The following is a 21,144-nucleotide window of genomic DNA, read 5'->3' as shown; positions in this document are numbered from 1 at the left end:
GAGTCTATGAGTGTAAAACATGCTAAGAATAGTGTATTATGAGGTATTATAATAGCAAAAGGGTCTAATGTTAAGTTTGGAAGTCAAGAAAATTAGTGAAACTAAAGTTAGCAAAAGTGATCGAAGTTTCTCAAATAATATTTTCTTAACTTTGGGTCAAATGTCTTGATTGTTTCCTCCCAATATATAAATAGATATAAATCCTATATCCCATTAAATAAAAGGTCTATGAGTCTAGTTGGTTACGCACAAAACCCCATATCTGACCAACATCGGAGTAAAAAGTTATGAGGGTTTTACTACGGACTGCGGGGGCAGAATCCGGGTCGGGTAAAAAATATGGTATGTCGGCTTACTCAACGTTTTAAGCCATGAAAACATTTCATTTTACTTTCAAACCAGAAAGAAAGATTAAGAGAGGGTTCCTATGGATTTCTTGCATGATGAAGGTTAGTTTTGACAATTTCTACAATTAAAGGTGTCCCCCGTGCCCAGAAACGTGATCTCTAGACGTGGCAATCATTTTTCCCTTCTATTAGTTGCATTTGGAGCTAGATTTTGAAGATATAAATTTGTAGTTATTGGTGTTTCTTCAAGTTTTATACTTGGTTAACCAAGGTAATCATCTCGCGACTCTTTTATTATGATTGTTTTTATGAATTTCTACAGACGTTTCGACAAGTTGGGGTAATATAGCAAATCTACCGATTTCAGATTAATTATGAACTGTTTATATGTGCGTACCAGCTGTGTATATATAGTGTTTGCAAACCTTAGGATGTAAGGAACAACTTTCGTGAAGAAGCTACGACCATTTGAACATTCATTGGAAAGGTATATTAAGGCGAAGCAACGCCCCTTATTTTAGCATCACTCCTGGGAAATTCCTAAAACACCGAATGTGATATTTTTCTATTCTCTTGCTAGAAATATCTTCAAAGCTGTCGAATATAATTTAAATGTAAACTATTAGAACACTTAGTTTTTGAAAGATTTCTTTTATAAATTATCCAGGAAAAAAGTTAGGAAATAAGTAAGTCACATTAAACTTGTTATGAATATCAACAAGGTTAGGTTATCCTTCTAAAATTTGAGTTAACTTTTCAAGATTATTTGGAAGAGCATATTAGGTTCCATGAGATTTTTATATGTCATACGGAAGTTATTATGGGGTTATGGGAAAAAAACTACAAATGGGCCAAGATTGGCAACATGACAACAGTAACTCATAGCTGTTATAAATCCATGACATGACATGCTATGCATTCTACTCCCGAGCTATAGTCGGTAGGTATGGGGCCTATTACCTATATTTATACGTATGAGACACAGATTGGCACAAGTTGGCAAATATGATGTCGGTTCGTTGGCGAATATGATGCCGGTTCGTTACTGGAAAGCACCACCATTGCTAGCATTTGGTTGGGTATGTCATGCATTTGCATCTATATATATATGTATTCACGACATACGATTATACAAGAATACCATGCATATTTAAGTAGTAGGGGGCTAAAGGTAAGCCATGGAGATTATTTGTGTTTCAGTTTCTGGTGGTATCTCTAGTACCTTTTTATCGTAAATGTTTATGATTTTACTTTTCTCTTTCCATACAAGTACATTGTTATTCATACTAACGTCCCTTTGCCTGGGGACACTGTGTTTTGTTTTGAGCGAGCAGGTACAGGCAGAGACTCTAATCAACCCACCCGCTAGGATTCAGCTTCAATTGTCAGTTGGTAAGCTCCATCTTATCATGGGGCTATCAGAGGATGTTACTTTTGTTGTACAGTTTGGGTATAGTCGGGGCCTTGTCCCGATAGTGCTTATGTCAATCAAAGAGGCTATTGTGGACACAATATTCTGGGTTTTCTTTTTGTATGCTTTAACCTCCAGCCAATAGTCTTGGCATGTATATATATGTGTGTGTACTTAGGTATGTTTTCGGTTGTGGTTTCGTCGCCTAGATAGTACATCTTTATTTTTTTTTGGTTTGTCTACCATTGTTTGTATGGTTATTCTCTTTCAGGTCATGACATATGGGTCCAGGTTTCACTTTTTAGAGGTTGTGCTGCCCAATCTTTTTGCCTCACAAGTTTGATTTAGCTAGTATGTTTCAATGGGTAACTCAAAGTATTAGGGTATCGAGTGCCAGTTACGCCCCCTATTTCAGGGCTTGACAAACTTGGTATCAGAGCAGGTCGTATCCAGAAGGATCCACAAGTCGTGTCTAGTAGAGTTTTGTTTATAGGTGTGTTGTGCACCACAATTATAATGAAGAGGCTACAAGGCATTTTGGAATGGGTACATTTCATTAAACTGATAGATCGTGCTATAGTGCAAAAGTATAAGAACATTTGTAATCTAAATCGTGCTTTATGTTTCTTATCTAATAGGCTACACTCACTTCGGATAGGGAAGATCGAAAGATTGGTATAGATCCAAGGGAAGCTACTAGTCATTCCCCAACGGGTGAAAGGGATAGATTTCCCTTTGAGGCACATGGTGAATCTACAGTACCCCTAGTACCAGCCTCCCCGACACCTGTTGAAGGCCGAGGAGATGCAGTACCCACCAGCCTCACCAGTTCTATTGGTACCTGAGGAAGCTAGGGACAGAGGACCTCTAGTACCTATTGTTCCACCACCAGAGACTGGGGAGCAAGGGATGAGAAAGGTAGTTCAGTTGCTGACTAGGATGGTTTCTATTCATGAGCGACAACATGAGTCAGGAGTAGATACTTAGAGAGACCGGTCGGAAAGTTCGAAGGTACGAGAGTTTCTTCATTTGGACCCTCCGTTATTTACAGAATCTAGTCTTACTGGGATCCCTAGGACTTTATAGACCATATATATAGAGTATTGAGGGTGATGCATGCCTCCGTCATAGAGGTTGTGTAGTTGGCTTCTTTTCGGCTATGTGATGTAGCCGTCCTTTGGTATGAGGCATGGGAGAGATCTAGAGGACCTGATGCTCCACCAGTAGAGTGGGAGGACTTCTCTGAGGCCTTCCTTGCCCACTATTTGCCATGGGAAGTCTGAGAGGCCCTTCTTCACTAGTGTATCAATCTGAAGGAAGGAACCATGAGTGTAAGGGATTATAGCCACAGGTTTAATTCTTTGGCAAGATATACACCAAATATTGTACGTACCATGAGAGCCAAAGTTCATCATTATGTTGATGGTTTGGCAGATCATTTGATCAGAGATTGTAGGGTAGCATCCCTATTAGATGATGTAGATATTTCCCGCATACAGGCTTTCGCTCAGACTACAGAGGACCTTTCTAAACAGATTCGTGATACCCACAGGGATAGGGAGCAGAGTAAGAGGGCCCATACTATGGGGTCTTATAGGGAGCCACATGGTGATTTTAGAGCCCCTGTCCATCGATATCCACCTCGGCCAGTGGGTAGTGTCTCACCACAGGTGAAGGGACTGCGGTTTGATCATTATAGTCAGTCGGGACCAGGTCAGAGCTTAGGCTAGCCTAAAGGTCTTCGAGAGGATCGTTCTGTACAGATAAGACATCCCATTCCTCATTGTACATAATGCGGTAAGCCATACACTGGGCAGTGTAGATAGGGTTCAGGTGTATGTTATCATTGTGGGAAGACATGATATTTTATTAGTCGGTGCCCGAGGTTGAACAGAGGTGATCTAGTTGTGCTTTCAGGATCCACATCAACAACTTCACCCTCAGTCCATGCCCCACAACTAGGACCACAGTCTACTCAGGGTCGTGGTAGAGGTAGAGGTGAAGGAGATACAAGTTCGAGCGGTGGTCAGAATCACTTTTATGCACTCATAGGACGATAGGATTCAAAGGCATTCCCTGATATTGTTACTGGTATATTGACGATCTCTTCTCAAGCTATTTACATATTGATAGACCTTAACTCTACATTTTCATATATTACTCCATTTATTTCTATTAAGATTGACATGAAATCTGAGTTGTTGCCATAACCAGTTGAGGTGTCTACACAGGTTGGAGATTCTATTTTAGCTAGTCGTGTCTATCGGGGTTGTACGATATTAATTAATGATCGTCTAACCTCCACTGATTTAGTTGAGTTGATTATGCTAGATTTTGATGTTATTATAGGTACGGATTGGTTGGTAGTTTGCTATGCTAATATTAATTGTCTTGCAAAGATAGTTCGATTTTACTTTCCAGGTTAGCCAGTCCTTGAGCTGAAGGGTAATGCAGCCACACCTAAGGGTAAGTTTATTTCATACCTTAGGGCTCGGAAGTTAATTGCTAAAGGTTATATATATCATATGGCTCATGTATAGGATATTGATAAAGAGCCCATGACTCTTCAGTCAATTCCTATCGTGAATGAATTTCCAATGGTATTCCGTGATGATCTTCTAGGAATTCCCCCAGAAAGGGAAATTGATTTCGCTATAGACTTGCTTCCTGATACGCAACCTATACCAATTCCTTCCTATAGAATGGCACCTACAGAACTAACAGAACTGAAGGAACAACTGAAAGACTTGCTCGATAAAGGCTTTATCAGGCCAAGTACTTCCCCATAGGGTTCCCCAGTGCTCTTTTTTTGAAAGAAAGATGGATCCTTACGGATGTGTATTGACTATAGACAACTAAATAAAGTCACTATAAAGAATAAATATCCTCTTCCACGGATTAATAACTTATTCGATCAGTTACAAGGTGCCAAATGCTTTTCCAAGATTGACTTGCGGTCTGGTTACCATCAGTTGTGAGTCAGAGAAGTTGATATCCCAAAAACAACATTTAGGATGAGGTATGGACATTTTGAGTTCCTCGTCATGTCTTTCGGGCATACAAATACCGCAGCAGCCTTTATGAATTTTATGAATCGAGTCTTCAAACCATTCTTGGATGAATTTGTGATTGTGTTTATCGATGACATTCTTATATATTCGCGGTCGGAAGTTGAGCATGCAGACTACTTGCGAGCTGATATGCTCAAATTACACCTCTCTAAATAAGCATAAACGATCGTTATCAAGTAAAGAACACAACTTGTAGGTTGGGGTCGATCCCACGAAGAAACTGGTTTAGACTTAACTTTAACTTACATCTATATTCGTTTAGTCAAAGCACTTCCGCAAACAAGCAACAAAAAGGGGGGATTTCTGAAACAAATAGTAAAAATTCAGTAAGTAATCACTAAACAAAATTTAATTTTTGTTGTTATCAAGATGATAAAATTAACTAGGGTATACGTGTTCACCACAAGCTCATAACTCAGTAATCCTAGTAATAGCAATCCTGTCCTAGTGTATTACATGCAAAGTGATAAGTTAGGTATGTCTAAATTCTTGGTCCAGCATCTAGAGAATTTCACCACGCACCTTGGTCCGGCTACATGTGTATAATTTACTAACCATTACCTTTACCTCATATTAGACATCATAATCGATGTTTGGCTTAGTTATTACTTCGCACCAATCGACACTAGCCTATTAGATAGTATCACACTAAATCTATGTTGATAATTCTTTTCTTTTTGATTACTTCCTTGGTTCGGCAGGTAGCAACAAGGCAAGTTCTAACGCGTGCACTCGTTAAAAAAACTTTTGAACGAAAGAATTATAAATGCATGCAAAACACTGTTCAGGAATTGCTTATTTACTATTCATACTTTGTTAATCGCTAATGGATCCCACAACCCTAGTTGGGGAGTTTACTTACCCATAATCATATGAACACAATTCATTGTTTTACATGAAAGAATTATGAAGTTACGTAGTTGAGAAAAATAAACCCAGAAATTGAACTCAAATTTCAAACAAAATCTTCAAAACGAACCTTTGGAAATCAAGAATTTCTTGGGTAGCAAAATTAGTTCCCAAGTCACAAAGTAAAACAAAAGTAATAAAGTCTAACCCCCAAAAACGAGGTTTACATGCTATATTTATAGAAAACAAGTCCTAAATTAAAAGGGAAACAAAATAAGGAAAGCGTGTTCAGGCATGCGTCTTCATTCCACGAGACTCTCTCAAGAACCGTCAATTGATCTACGGTCCGTGAGTTCCTTCCATCAGCCAGGACGTAGAAAATATTTCAGCCTCCAAAAATCAATTTCTTTGAAGCAAATGACGGACTTGCAGTACGGACCATAGATCGATCTACGGTCCGTCAATCCCTTTCCGTAGCTCCATACTTGGAATCTTCAAAAATTAGGTACTGAAACCCTCGCAATATAAATCTACGGATCAATAATATGGTCTGTAGATCAATCTACGGACCATCAATGGCCACCGTGGTTCCACACTCTGTCAAATTTCCCTGATTTTCCTTTCATGCCTTGCCTGCTGATATACGACCATCACCTACGAAGTGTCACTGGACCTACGGTTCGTAGATCACTTCCGTAGGTGCCCTTTCTGCAGTTATTTCAGTTGTCCCTTTACTTTCGCGCCTGAATGTCTTTCCTGCAAAACATGATAAAAACACATAAAAACTAATCCAAAAAGGCCCTAGACATACACAACTTGTAACTGAAATGTATTAGAAATACCGTAAACTCACGATATATCACGAGTTGTATTGCAGACTCTCTAACATTGCAGGTTATATGCTAAATTCTCTAAATGTGATTTTTGGCTTACTTCAGTAGCTTTGGTTGGTCATGTTATTACAAGTGAGGGTATTAAGTTTGATGGACAAAATATTAAAGCAGTGATGACTTGGCTGAGGCCCTTGAATCCAATAGATGTTTGCAGTTTTTTAGGCTTGGCGGGGTATTACCGAAGGTTTGTGGAGGGATTCTCTTCTATATCTGCACCACTGACAAATTGACACATAAGTTTCAGTGGACTGAGGCATGCGAACAGAGCTTTCAAGAAATTAAAAAAAGGCTTACCACTACACTTATCCTAACTCTTCCAGATGGTAAATAGGGCTATGTTGTTTATTGTGATGCCTCAAGAATTGGCCTAGGTTCTGTTCTTATGCAGCATGGTAAGGTTAATGCATATGCCTCTAGACAGTTGCAGAAGCATGAGTAGAATTATCCTACACACGATCTTGAGTTGGCTGAAGTTGTATTTTCCCTAAGAATTTGGGGACATTATCTGTACAGGGTTCATATAGATATTTTCACCGATCATCAGAGCCTTCAGTACTTACTTAAGCAGAGGAAGTTGAACCTACTACAAAGGAGATGGCTAGAATTATTAAAGGACTATGATGTTGGCATTTTATATCATCTTAACAAAGCTAATGTTGTTGTTGATTCGCTCAGGCGGAAGTCCATGGGTAGTCTAAGTCATGTTAAAACTAATAAGGCTGGAATTACAAAAGACTTATGCCAACTCGTTAATTTGCAAGTACGCTTGGTAGATGCAGGAGGCGGAGGTGTTATCATTAAGAATATGGCTGAATCTTCCTTTGTTACTGAAGTGAAAAGGCGACAACATGAAGATCCGGAACTTAGGAAATTGAGAGCAAAGATTCCACAGCAACAACACCCCTTATTTGAGCTAACAGGAGATGGAGTCCTTAGCTACCAGGGTTGCTTATGTATACCGGCAGTTGGAGAGCTCTGTACAAATATCCTTTCAGAGGCCCATTGTTCTAGATATGCATCTTACCTTGTAGTGACTAAGATGTATCAGGACCTTTGACATATCTATTGGTGGAATGGCATGAAAAAATATATTGCGGAGATGGTAGCTGAATGTCCCAACTGTCAGCAAGTTAAAGCAGAGCATCAGAGGCCTAGAGGCCTAACCCAGTATATTGAGCTTCCATTATGGAAATGGGATATGATAAATATAGACTTCATCACTAGTTAGCCTCGCAGTCCACGAAGGTTTGATTCCATTTGGGTAATTATCGATAGGCTGACAAAATCTGCTCATTTCTTGCCAGTTAGGATGACATATTCAACTGAATATTATGCTAGGCTTTACATTCAGGACATTGTTTGCCTTCACGGAGTTCCATTATCTATTAACTCAGATCGAAGAGCTCAATTTACAACACATTTTTGGAGATCGATTCAGAAGGGTCTTGGAACTCAGGTAAATCTTAGCACCGCTTTTCATCCACAAACTAATGGACAAGCAGAACATACTATTCAAACGGTTGAGGATATGTTACGTGCTTGTGTGCTGGATTTTAAAGGAAGTTGGGATCAACATCTACCTCTTATCGAGTTAGCTTATAATAACAACTGTCAAGCTAGTATTCAGATGGCCCCTTACGAAGCACTATACGGGCGAAAGTGTAGCTCACCAATCAATTGATTTGAGCTCGGGGAAGCAGATTTGCTAGGTCCCAATCTAGTCCAACAAGTGATTGAATAGGTTAAGCTTATTAGAGATCGGCTTCATACAACACAGTGTTGAAAGAAGTCTTATGCATATGTTCGCCGACGGAACTTAGAGTTTGATGTAGAAGATTGGGTTTTCCTAAAGGTATCGCCTATGAAGAGCATCATGCGATTTAGAAAGAAAGGGAAGCTCAGTCCTAGGTACGTTGGTCCGTATGAGATTATTCAAAAGATCGGTATGGTGGAATACAAGCTTGATTTTCCTTCAGAATTGGAAGCAGTTCATCCTGCATTTCATGTTTCTATGTTGCGGAAGTGCATTGGAGATCCTTCACGTATTATGCCCATTGAAAATATTTGTATCACTGAGGATATATCTTATGTAGAGGTACCAATAGCGATTTTAGATCAACAAGTAAAGAAGCTTCAAAATAAAGATGTAGCTTCTGTGAAAGTCTTATGGAGAAATAACAACATCGAGGAAATGACTTGGGAAGTGGAAGAGGAAATTCGAAAGGAGTACCCCTAACTGTTTAAGATTTAAGGTGAGTCAAATATCGATAATTGGCAATTATTTCTTTACAACGACTTAGTTAGATTTTAAGTAGCTTGAAGGTGAAATTTATATGTCTTCTTAGAGATAGCTATGCAAAGCTTAATAGTTAAAAATTTTAGAATTTCAATTCAGGTTTGCGACTGTAACAAATATAGACTCGCAAATAAAGTACTATGTGAAAAAAAGAAAAACACAACCAAGGAATTGTTTGGATCCATTCGCAGGTGAATGTTCATAAGGGAGGAGAATGTAAGATCCCATACTTTTTCTCTAATCGTGCATAATATATGTGGTGTAGTATGGCATGGTTATATGAGGTGTATATGACTTTGTATCGTACATTGGAGATCAAGATTTCAAATAAGTGGAAATATCAAGGAGCTAAACTAAAGTTTTAGGTCAAAGGGGCCCCTCAAACAAAGTTCATGATAAAAGAAATGGCTCAGGTAGAACTTCGCCCGTTTGAAAGGTTTAACTTGTCCCATATCTTGTGGATAAGCCTATGAGTGCAAAACATTCTAAGAATAGTGTGTTATGAGGTATTATAATTTATAATAACACAATGGTCGTATGTTAAGTTTGGAAGTCAAGAAAATTAGTGAAACTAAAGTCAGCAAAAGTGATCGAAGTTTCTCTAATAATATTTTCTTAACTTTGGGTCAAATGTCTTGGATTTTTTATCCCAATATATAAAGAGTTAGAAGGCCTATAAGTCTAGTTTGCAATGCAAAAGACCCCGTATCCAACCGACATCGAAGCAAAAAGTTATGAGGGGTTTACTACGGAATGTCGGGGCAGAATCCGGGTCGGGTAAAAAATATGGTATGTCGGCTTACTCAACGTTTTAAACCATGAAAACATTTCATTTTACTTCCAAACCAGAAAGAGAGATTAAGAGAGGGTTCCTATGGAGTTCTTTCATGATGAAGGTTAGTTTTTGACGATTTCTACCATTAAAGGTGTCCCCCGTGCCCAGAAACGTGATCTCCACACGTGGCAATCTTTTTTCCCTTCTAATAGCTATGTTTGGAGCTAGATTTTGAAGATATAAATTGGTAGTTATTGGTGTTTCTTCAAGTTTTACACTTGTTTAACTAAGGTAATCATCTCGGGACTCTTTTATGATTGTTTTTATGAATTTCTACGGACGTTTCGACAAGTTGGGACAATATGGCAAATTTGCCGATTTAAGATTAATTATGAACTATTTATATGTGCGTACCAGCTGTGTATATATAGTGTTTGCCAAGCTTTGGACGGAAGGAACAACTTTCGTGAAGAAACTACAGCCATTCGAGCGTTCATTGGAAAAGTATATTAAGGCAAAGCTACGTCCTCATTTTAGCACCACATTTGGGATATTCCTAAAACGCCAAATGTGATATTTTGCTATTCTCTTGCTAGAAATACCTTCAGTGAAAGGCATTGGGATTTCAGCTGAATTATTTTTTTGATTCTATAATTTTGATATTCCATACGTTCGGATAAATAGAATGTTCAACATCTACATGTCATTTTATTGGTTTCCTTGATTATATGTCCGCACGTATGAATTTATATTCTTCCTTGGGTGATGTGAATTAAAATGTCACGTGACACCTTATTACTTGTGACTAGCCCTCTTTCTCCACTAAAGTTATTATTAAAAAAAATCTTTAAAGTAACTCACGATCTTCAAAACTCTCGAATATAATTTAAATGTAAACTATTAGAACACTTGGTTTTTGAAATATTTCTTTTATAAATTATCCAGGAACCAAGTTAGGAACTAAGTAAGTCACAATAAACTTGTTATGAATACCAACAAGGTTAGGTTATCCTTCTAAAATTTAAGTTAACTTTTCAAGCTTATTTGAAAGAACATATCAGGTTCCATGAGATTTTTATATGTTATACGAAAGTTATTATGGGGTTATGAGAACAAGACTACAAATGGGCCAAGATTGGCAACATGACAACAGTAACTCATAGGTGTTATAAATCCATGACATGACATGCTATACAATCTACTCCCGAGCTATAATCGGGAGGTATGGGGCCTATTACCTATATTTAAACGTATGAGACACAAATGGCCACAAGTTGGCGAATATGATGTTGGTTCGCTACTCGAAAACACCACCATTTCTAGCATTTGGTTGGGCATGTCATGCATTTGCATATATATATACATATATATATATATATATGTGTGTGTGTGTGTGTGTGTATGTATTCACGACATATGATTATACGAGCATACCATGCATATTTAAGTAGTAGGGGGCTAAAGGTCAGCCATGGAGATTATTTGGGTTTCAGTTTCAGGTGGTATCTCTATTACCCTTTTACATTAAATGTTTATGATTTTGCTTTTCGCTTTACATACAAGTACATTTTTATTCGTACTGACGTCTCTTTCCCTGGGGATGCTGCATTTTGTTTTTTGCGAGCAGGTATAAGCATGGACTCTAATCGACCCACCCGCTAGGATTCATGTTCAGCTGTAAGTTGGTAAGCTCCATCTTATCCTAGGTCTATCAGAGGATGTTTACTTTTGTTGTACAGTTTGGGTATAGTCGGGGCCTTGTGCTGACAGTGCTTATGTCACTCATAGAGGCTATTGTGGACACAATATTTTGGGTTTTCTTTTTGTATGTTTCCACATCCAACCAATAGTCTTGGCATGTATATATGTGTGTGTGTAAAAGTAGGTATGTTTTCAATTGTGGACTCGTCAGCTAGATAGTACATCTTTATTTTTTTTCAATTTGTCTACCATTGTTTGTATCGTTATTCTCTTTAAGGTCATGACCTCTGGGTCCAGTTTCACTTTTTAGAGGTTGTGCGGCCCAATCTTTTTGCCTCACAAGTTTGGTTTAGCTAGTATGTTTCGGTGGGTAACTCGATGTATTAGGGTATCGAGTGCCAGTTACGCCTCCTATTTCAGGGTGTGACAGTTCCCTACCCTCAAGGCGCACTTATGGGGCGTGGGTCCAACCACAGGGTGTGGTTGGCCTTCGTGGATGACACTTAGAAATTCCAACCATTTGCTAGGCTTCCCTCTTTAGGTTACGGGGTGTTACACGAAGGCTCATTAATGGAGATTCCCTTTTGTTTCTTTAGAAGAGGAGCAAGAGGAGAGTCTCTATCTAACCCAGTATCACAGGTAACTACTTTCTTTCCCTTTGTTCGTGTCATTTCCTGCATAACACACATTCAAACATAGGATTTGTGAAGATTAGTTGAAATCAAACACACATTGAATCAATCTTCAAAAATACTCCTGAGGCTTGCCTATCAGGAAGAAGAATGGATATGCAAGCTCTGTCGAGCTTGTTTAATTAGACAATAGCAAATATCTCAGGATTCAAGAATAAAAAGCAGAGTAAATTCCAACTCGGCGATTCGACGAATTGGTTTTGGTAGGCTAAGATAAGTTCACCAAAAATGACAGTGAAATTTAAAAGAAACAAGCAACAAGGGCGATATCCACTCCCTCTCGGCGATTTGCCAAATGGGTTCGGCTAACTAAGACAATCCCGATGAATGGGATAGTACCCAAGGTAATATATATGCTAAAAAAAGGTGAACTGGTGCTTATTCGGTGATTTTCCTAACTTCCTTGGTGAGTTTAGACAAGCCCACTGGACAGTAACTCTGTTCAGCCTAGTGCCTAAATTTTACAGCTAACCCAACATATACAACAAATACGAGTTTCCCTCTGTCATTACAATCCACCAATATGCTTATTTACCTATAGGTACTCAAAATATCCCCAAATATTGCTAATTATTGGATGAATTGATGATTTGCTCTAAAGAAAGTAGCTACCATGTCTATCATTGGGAAAAATCATGCATTTGGGTAAACACTCAGCTTATCAGACGTAACCCACATTAAACTGGACTCAGACCCAGTATAATCATCAGTTCAATTTCAAATTTCAACTACCACAATCAAGATTTGCATTTTACTGGCACACACATTCAAATATGTCATGGGTACAGTTCAAATCACATAATATGATCCAACCCACCAAAATTTAATGATTAGTCACCATTAATGGCCTTAAGCCTTCACCCAATATGTACTTTAAAGCTCAAAATTCTCAAAAGAATTCAAAAACCAACCTCATTAGGCACATAAGTCGAGAATATCAAGGAAATAGGGTTGGGTTGATAGGAAATCCAAGCAAATGCACTCCTTAAACTTTGAAAAAGACATACTAAAGGCTCATAATCACTCAAAAGAAGTAAATCGATAGAAAGGAAAGAAAAAGACTTCAAGATATAAAAGGGTTTGATTTTTGAATCTGAAAAGACCCTTGACCTTTTTATACCAGACCCGTTCGGTGGTCACAACTAACATCATCGTACGTGTTCAGTGAATCACCAATTGTAACTTAAGCTCGCCGAACATGTCTGAACAACCACCTAACCTGAATGGTGATTCGGTAGACCTGTTGGAGTCCAAATAATGCACTTCGACTGATTGCTTTTTGAAGTTCCTATCAATCATTTTGACCGTACACTTTTCCACCTATTCAAATTCAAAAGGCGGACAAGAATGAGTCCTCACAATGCCTTCGGCGTGTTGTCGTTTGGGTCTTGGCATCTCCTATGCTTCCTTTTTCAACCTATAAACTTCTTCTCATCCTACACTCACAACGTACATTATTTGAAAGTAATAAAAATATAAGTGAAGACTTGGGTTGCCTCCCAAGAAGTGCCTTATTTAACATCGTTGTACGACATAACTCTCAATCTCAATAATCATTCTTGGGGTTGGGATAGTGTCACTAGTCAATGTTCCTTTTTCCTTGGATTGAGATGAGTGTCGATTTGGCCCAATTGGGTCTCTAACTGCTTGATAGGAACTATGTGTGAAGTCACCATTTGGGATAAAGTGGAGAATTCATTTTTCAATTCCTTCAACACTTTATCAGACCCTTCAACCTTGTTGTGGATCCTTGCAAGCATGTGTTCAGTCCGTCTTCCTTCTGGCCCAGCTGGTTTTTTTGGGTATGGACAATCATGAGGAGGCACGTTCCTATCTTTTTACATCTCCCTATCTTTTCAATTCCTACCCTGCCAATATTTCCATCCACCATCGCTATCTTTTTCCCAACCTTGGTTCCCACCTTGCCATTGATAATTGGTGTGAAAACCCCCATTTGATTTCCCATAATACTTCCTCATTGTATAATGCCTCAAAATGGTCATCATCCGGGCACTGTCCACTGTTGGTCCCAACCGCATTTACCAACTTGAGTCCATCTCGCATGACATGTTTAGACAACAAGTCGAGTTGGGTAATAATTTTGGCCATGTTTTCATCTCTTTCATGGTCTTTATCGACTTGCTCTTTCTCAAACATATTTGTAGAGTAGGCACTTGGTCATCTCTAGTGTTCCATGCTCAGTTAACCTTAGTCATATCATCTAGAAAAATAATAGCCATATTATACAGTTGTCTCATTAATCCACCTTTGACTAACTGATCAACCACACCTTTATTGACTGAATAAAGGCTATAATAGAAGTATTGCATCAACAAATTGTTCGGAAAACCATGCGTTGGACATTACAAAAGTGACTTATTGAACCTCAGCCACGTCTCATGCAGTGGTTCAACACCAATACCCTTGAAATTTTGGATTTTGGTTCGAATTTTAACCATCTTCGAGGGTGGAAAGAATCTCTCTAAGAAGGCATCATTTAGCTCTTCCCACGAATTGATAAAATCATTTAGAAATTCTGCCAACCATCTTGTAGCCTTTTCCATTAAAGAGAACAAGAATAATCTTAACCTTACGGACTATTAATAGATTTTCTTGAACAAAAAGTGTCCACATACCTCCATGAAATTCCTAAGGTGTTTATGAGGATCATCATGAGCTAGGCCCCAAAAATTTCCTTCCATTTGGAGCAATTGTATCATTATTTCATTTATGTGAAACATAGCCCTCCCAGTTATGAAAGGTATCCGGATTGCTTCCATGGCTTGAATAACGTTCATATGCATATCTTCAAATCACTAATGTTTTTGTTTTGACCAAAGTGCCTATCATTGTCACTTTCATGGTCACTCATTGTATAAACCTGCAAATCAGCCAACAACATCACCAAACAACAATCTACTACAACTAAACAAAATTAAAATATAATTTCTCAATTAGAATTCTCAACCACAACTCACCGATAGCGACACCATTTTTGATAATGCTCAAATGTCCTCTTTAAAACGAATTAAAAGGACAATCGTAGTCGATAAAAATACCTAAAAAAGAGTCGGGGTTGAATCCCACAGAGTATGGTATATCACGGAGAATTCCTATCAAGAAATTTGGATTTAAAGATCACTCATTGGTAATAGCAAGAACAAGTTAGTGGATAATTACACCAATTTAATAAAAATCATGGGTTATCCATAATTGCAATTAAACTAAAATATCAAAGAATTAAAGAGTTGAGAAGAAATCTAGGCGTGCCGGGATTGGAAATCGATGTCAAGTAGGGGTAATTGTGTTGCTCTACAGTGATGAACATTCATGAATAGGCTAAGTTATCTTCATTGACGCTAGTCATCTTTCGATCTCATAGCATATATGCATAGAATCTCTTTTTAGTCTCATCTAACTGCCAATCTAAACAACCCAATACCTTACTCTATTCTCTATTTCACTAATAGGGCAAGTAGATCCGACCTACAACCTCTATTTTCAAGAAATTTACAAACATCGAAACTAAATTTCTAGTATCGATATAATTACACACTCCAATCCATCTCTTTCGAGCATCGACCAGAGATCGAAAGTAGTAATTATGTTTGGAACCTTAACCCATAATTAAACCCATGCTAAATAGATCAAATTCATGTATGAATAGCACCAAAACATAACATAGCACAATGCACACTACATTAAATCCACACCCAACCCCATAATTGCACCCCTAGATCTTGGGGTTTCAGCCACATACCACAAAAGGCAAAGAAAATATATCTTTCATGAAAGCAACCATGGGTAACATGAAATTAAGCAATTACAAGTAAATCCACTTTGGATTCAACTTCAATTTGTCAATTTCAAGAACAAAGTTGTAAGACCCCAAAAGTTAGGAAATGTTCTTCACAAAGGTAAAATGTTCTCTCTCTAAACTCTATTTCAGAAATAATTTGTTCATACACTCTCTGATCTATTTTGATTTCTCCCTCTTTTGGGCTATTTATAGTTTTCCAAAATTTGGAAAACCCAATACACATCGCATTCGGCGACATTAGCCGGGCTCGCCGAGCTCTTTCGGTGCATAACCTTTCTCTCTTCAGCTCGCCTTTTCATGCTCTAGGCATCAGGTATTTGAACCTCAAATGGAAAACTCAATTGAGTTTTCCTTTCACATTCGATGAATCACTGAATACCACCTTGGTTCACCATTCGAGTCTTCAATCTTTTATTTTCACACTCTCATTTTAGTCTATGATTTGTAAGATCGCCTTTCTCATTAGGTGCATCACCTTCTCAGATCGAGTTAGTCGACCTGATTCAGTAGACTCAAGTGCTTTGCACTATTATTTTGGGTGGGGTCTTGCTCATTGGTGATTCTTCTTTATTGATTAGCGATGTTTCTTGTATCGGATGTGCAGGATAAGCAAGATCTTGATATGGCTATGATTGAGTTAAAGAAGGCATCTTCTAAAAAAACCACTGAGGCTTTATCCCAAGGGGGATATGGTTTGCTTCATTGTCAAGGTCGGTTATATGTCTAGAATGTTGATGAGTCTAGGTAACAAATTTTATGAGAAGCTCACAATTCTCAAAATTTTATTCACCTAGGAGCAACACATATGTACCATGATTTGCAGGATGTCTATTGGTGGAATGGAATGAAGAAGGATATCGTGGAATTTGTGGCCAAGTGTCCAAATTCCTAACAAGTGAAGGTCGAGCATAAAAAACTGGGAGGTTTGGCTCAAGACATAGCATCCCTACTTGGAAATAAGAAGACTTGAATATGAATTTCATTATTGGTATACCCCGCACTCGGACGCAACATGATTTAATTTGGGTCATTGTGGATCAATGACGAAGTTGGCACATTTCATCCCCGTGAAAACTTTATATTCTGTGGAGGACTATGCTAAATTGTATATCTGAGATATGGTTAAGTTGCACGGGGTGCCCTTATCCATTATATCAGACTGAGTGATATTTCTCAAACTACTCCCTAAAACAAATTTAAAAAGTATGCGATCATTGTCACTAAAAATATCCAACTAAGAGTTAAGGTCGAATCACACAAGGAGTAGTGTAAAGATAAGAATTCAAAAACTAAATTAATATGCGGCTAATCTATTGTAGTGAGTGACAGAAGTAGGTGGATTATTCCACCAAATTTAGACTAAGAGATTTTGAAATCAATTCTGAGCAATTAACTAAAATAAACAGAGTTTAAACAATTTAAATCAAATCTAGGGGTGTGGGGGTCTGTATTGATGCCAATTAGGGGTACAATTTCGTTGCTCAACAAAGCCCGACAACCATGGATAAGCTGGGTCATCTTCAATAACACTAATCTTCTTTGGATCTTAAAGCTTTAGTTCATAAAACCTCTTTACGGTCTCATTTATGTGATTTACGAATAAACTAATTACTTTGCTATTACAACTAGATTCAGCTCGATTGTATACATTGAGCTAATTACTCACTCTTATTGGTCTCTTTCAATCACCAATTAGAGATCTAAAGTAGGATTAAGTTGGCCACCTTAGCCACAAAATTAATCACATGCCAACAACTCAAATCCAAGGTGAACAACAATAAAACAAATCAATACTACATACCTACTACTTTAAATCAACACTCAACCCCATAGTCACACCCTTAAAAATTTGGGTTTTATCCACCATCACAAAAAGTACTTTAATTATACCTATCAAGATAGCAACAGTTGATGCAATGATATTGAAATTAGAGTCAGCACCCACATTGGATTCAACTTGTAATTCTCAATTACAAGAGAAAAATTTGAAACCCCGCAACTAAGAGCAATACTCAATAATTTCTCTCTCTAAAAGTTCCAAAAGTAAAAACTGATAAAAGATAAGATAGATCCATTTCCTCTCTCTCTTCCCGACTATTTATACTTTCCAAAAAGATTCCTTTGCATACCATTCGGTGATATCCGTTTGCCAAACTCACTCGGTGGATTGCAATCTGTATCATTCAACTTGCCTTTTACTGGCTTCAGGCTCTATGTGTTTGAATTCAATTGGTAGGATTCAATGGAATACGCCCTTCATGGTCAGCAAATCGTTGAATATCACTTTGTGCACCTAAGATCGCCTTTAATTTTACTCTTTAGTCTTTCACTTTCGTCTATACGGTTGGGTTCTCCATCAGTAATTCGACGAATCGCTGATGTAACTCATCTTTGATAATTTAATTTGACACATGGACCTCAAATACTGTCCATTTTTTGTGAGATTCAACCATCTAGGAAATTCGCCCTTTTGGTTAGGCGATGACCAGGTTGGGGATTTCTACTCTTTTCAATATTTTTGGTCTTTCTTTCAAGTATTCATCCTCGCCTTGTCCTTTAGCCTTCATAGCTTAACATCATCAAAATATTATCAAAATGTGATATAATAAGGCGTAAATGACACTAATTGTTGAACTAAAAAGGACTCAATTGAGTGTAAGACTACCAGTCATCAACACCCGCAACTTAATTTTTTGCTTGTCCTCAAGTAAATCAAGAATATAATTAGTTGAACAAGGGTGTCTGCAACAACTCTCAATGGGAGTTAACATGAAAATTCCACTACCAGACTACTTTCAATCAAATGTAACAGTCAATCATGATAAAAAAAAATGACTCAAATGATGTCTAGTCGATATCAATCAAAGCTCAAACTCAGTATAACTTCTTCTCTAAAGCTAAACCATGTTTTAACAAGTGGATTCAATTGCCCTCACATCAAAAATGATTTCATGCTCTCACAAAACAAATCAGTGAAGAAGTTAGGAATCAATGTGAATCTCAGTCTTCGAAAGAGAAATACATACAAGATTCATCCTATAGATTTGCCCATATTGTCCAATCATCAGACAACCTAGTTCACACAAGATCTCAAGGGTCTTTTAGGCTTGTAATGGGCCAAGGGTAAAGGTATGGTCAATTTGGCTCCGTGACTTCACCTTTTCAAAGCATTGTTGTACTCATCTTCACCACTTCTCAAGTTCTTTCCATTCTTTTCAATTGGAGACTCAAACTTCAATTTTTTAAATTCAAATTATTTGATACCCCTTTTATTTCCTCAAACCTTCTTTTTCATTTCAATTTTCAAATTTTCGCTCACCATTTTTTTATAAGGAAGGGTTCCTTCTTTTTTTAACAAACTTTAAATTGAGTCTCACATCATCTTTCTTGTAACACTCCAGAAAATAGTAGGTGAAACTAGAGCTTAAACGTAAGGGTTAAAAATCATAAAAATGACTTCCCGTAGATTAGTAGACCATCCAGGGTTGAAGTGAGAGTTACAAGAGTCAAGGCCTAAAGGGAAAGTGTAAATGCAAGGGGCCAAGCCAAAGCCAAAGGCCAAGGCTGCCCCAAGCTTGGAGCACACAGCCCCAACTTCACGGCCAATGATCTTGACCACGGCTCGTGGGAGATCTCATGGAGAAGGGTTGGACAAGAATGAGAAGGCCCAAAGTGGCCTAACCACTGCCTCAAGATCCACGAGAGGGACCACAGCCAATGGTCTTGACCACGGCTCGTGGAGCCCCTCGTGAAGATACCATGGGCATTAAAGGTAGGGGCCTCAATGTAGCATAGCTACTGCCTCAAGGACCACGAGAGGGACCACGACTTGTGGTCTTGACCACGGCTCGTGGAGCCCCTCGTGGAAATGCCTTGGGCTTGTGAGCTTGTGGCACCCAATGCCTAGCCACTGCCCCAACTTCATGAGTGGGACCACGATCCATGACTCGTGACACCTAGGCATGGTCAATTAATGAAGGTTAGTTAAGTTATTTCCTTTTCCAGTCCAATTAAAGTGGGGTCGTTGTGGTTTTTTTTAGGGGTACTATATAAGTTGTTTTTAAGTTAAAATTCTCCAAACTAAGTCATTTTTCTCAAAAAACCAAATTAAACCAAAAGTTCATCTTCCTCACAATATTTCTCTCTCAACAACTGAAAGAAGAAGAAGAGTAGAATTGGAGTTAGGGTTTGGTGATTTCAAGGCATCTTCCTCAAATTTCTTGGAGATTCTCAATCAAGGTATGGTGGGTTTTCATCTATGGGTAGCTTCCACCCATAGAGTCCCTTCAAAACTTGATTTCAAAGCTTTCAATTTCCCCAAAAGCTAGGGTTTCAATCTAAGTCATGGGTTCTCTTTCAAAACGTTTTCAATGGTTTAATTATGAGGATTGTGATTGAATTGATGATTTAATGATGATTTATGATGAAATTCCCCCAAGAACCCATGAATCCCCCATATTGCTAAATTGTGAACTCAAGATGTGGGTTAACTGATTATAGAAACATGTTAATTGATTATTTCTATATTGATTTAGTTTATTGAATCATGATATTCTCCATATCTAATGTAGTAGTTCTAGATGTTTGGGTTGAATGTGATTCATGGTCCTTGAAGGGCAAATTATGAGGGTTTGTACATGTTAATGAGAATTGTATATGAGCTTATAAATCACTTAGAAGGTGAAGAGTCATTGACTATTGTGTATGTGTGGTATTGTTTAAAGATCATTCTTCCCATACCCTTACACATGACAATGCATGTAATGTCCATAACCATGAAAGTACTATTGTGTTAATTGAAAGGTTATTCTTATGAACACACTATGAATATGGTGTGAAAGGTTTACTCACGTATTGATGATTCTAAGGTTGAAAGTCCATTCTCACCTAATTGAATCCATGAGTTATTTTTTGAGTTGTGTCGAATGAAGTGTAAGATACTCCTTCACACATGTAAATACAATTCAAGACTAGATAGGTAAATTTTTGGAAAATAATGCTTAGCACCGAGAGGATATGGAATGTGAGGTTGATAACAGCAAGGTCAAGGGAGATCACAAATAGAGAATTGAATATTAGAATGCGGAAGCACAAAGAAAAGAAACAAAATAAACTAACTAAAGATATGGGAAATTCGAAGGAAAGATCCACGAATTTCCAAGGATTAGATGTTCTAAGGCCTTGAAAAGATCCACGAATTTCCAAGGATTAGATGTTCTAAGGCCTTGAAAAGATCCAAGTAACAACGTATAGATTTATGGAAGAAATCTAACACCTTTACTTGAGAAA

This window comes from Solanum stenotomum, chromosome 10, assembly GCF_019186545.1.
Source record: "Solanum stenotomum isolate F172 chromosome 10, ASM1918654v1, whole genome shotgun sequence".
NCBI lineage: Eukaryota > Viridiplantae > Streptophyta > Magnoliopsida > Solanales > Solanaceae > Solanum > Solanum stenotomum.
Note: the sequence above shows the minus strand (reverse complement) of the source record.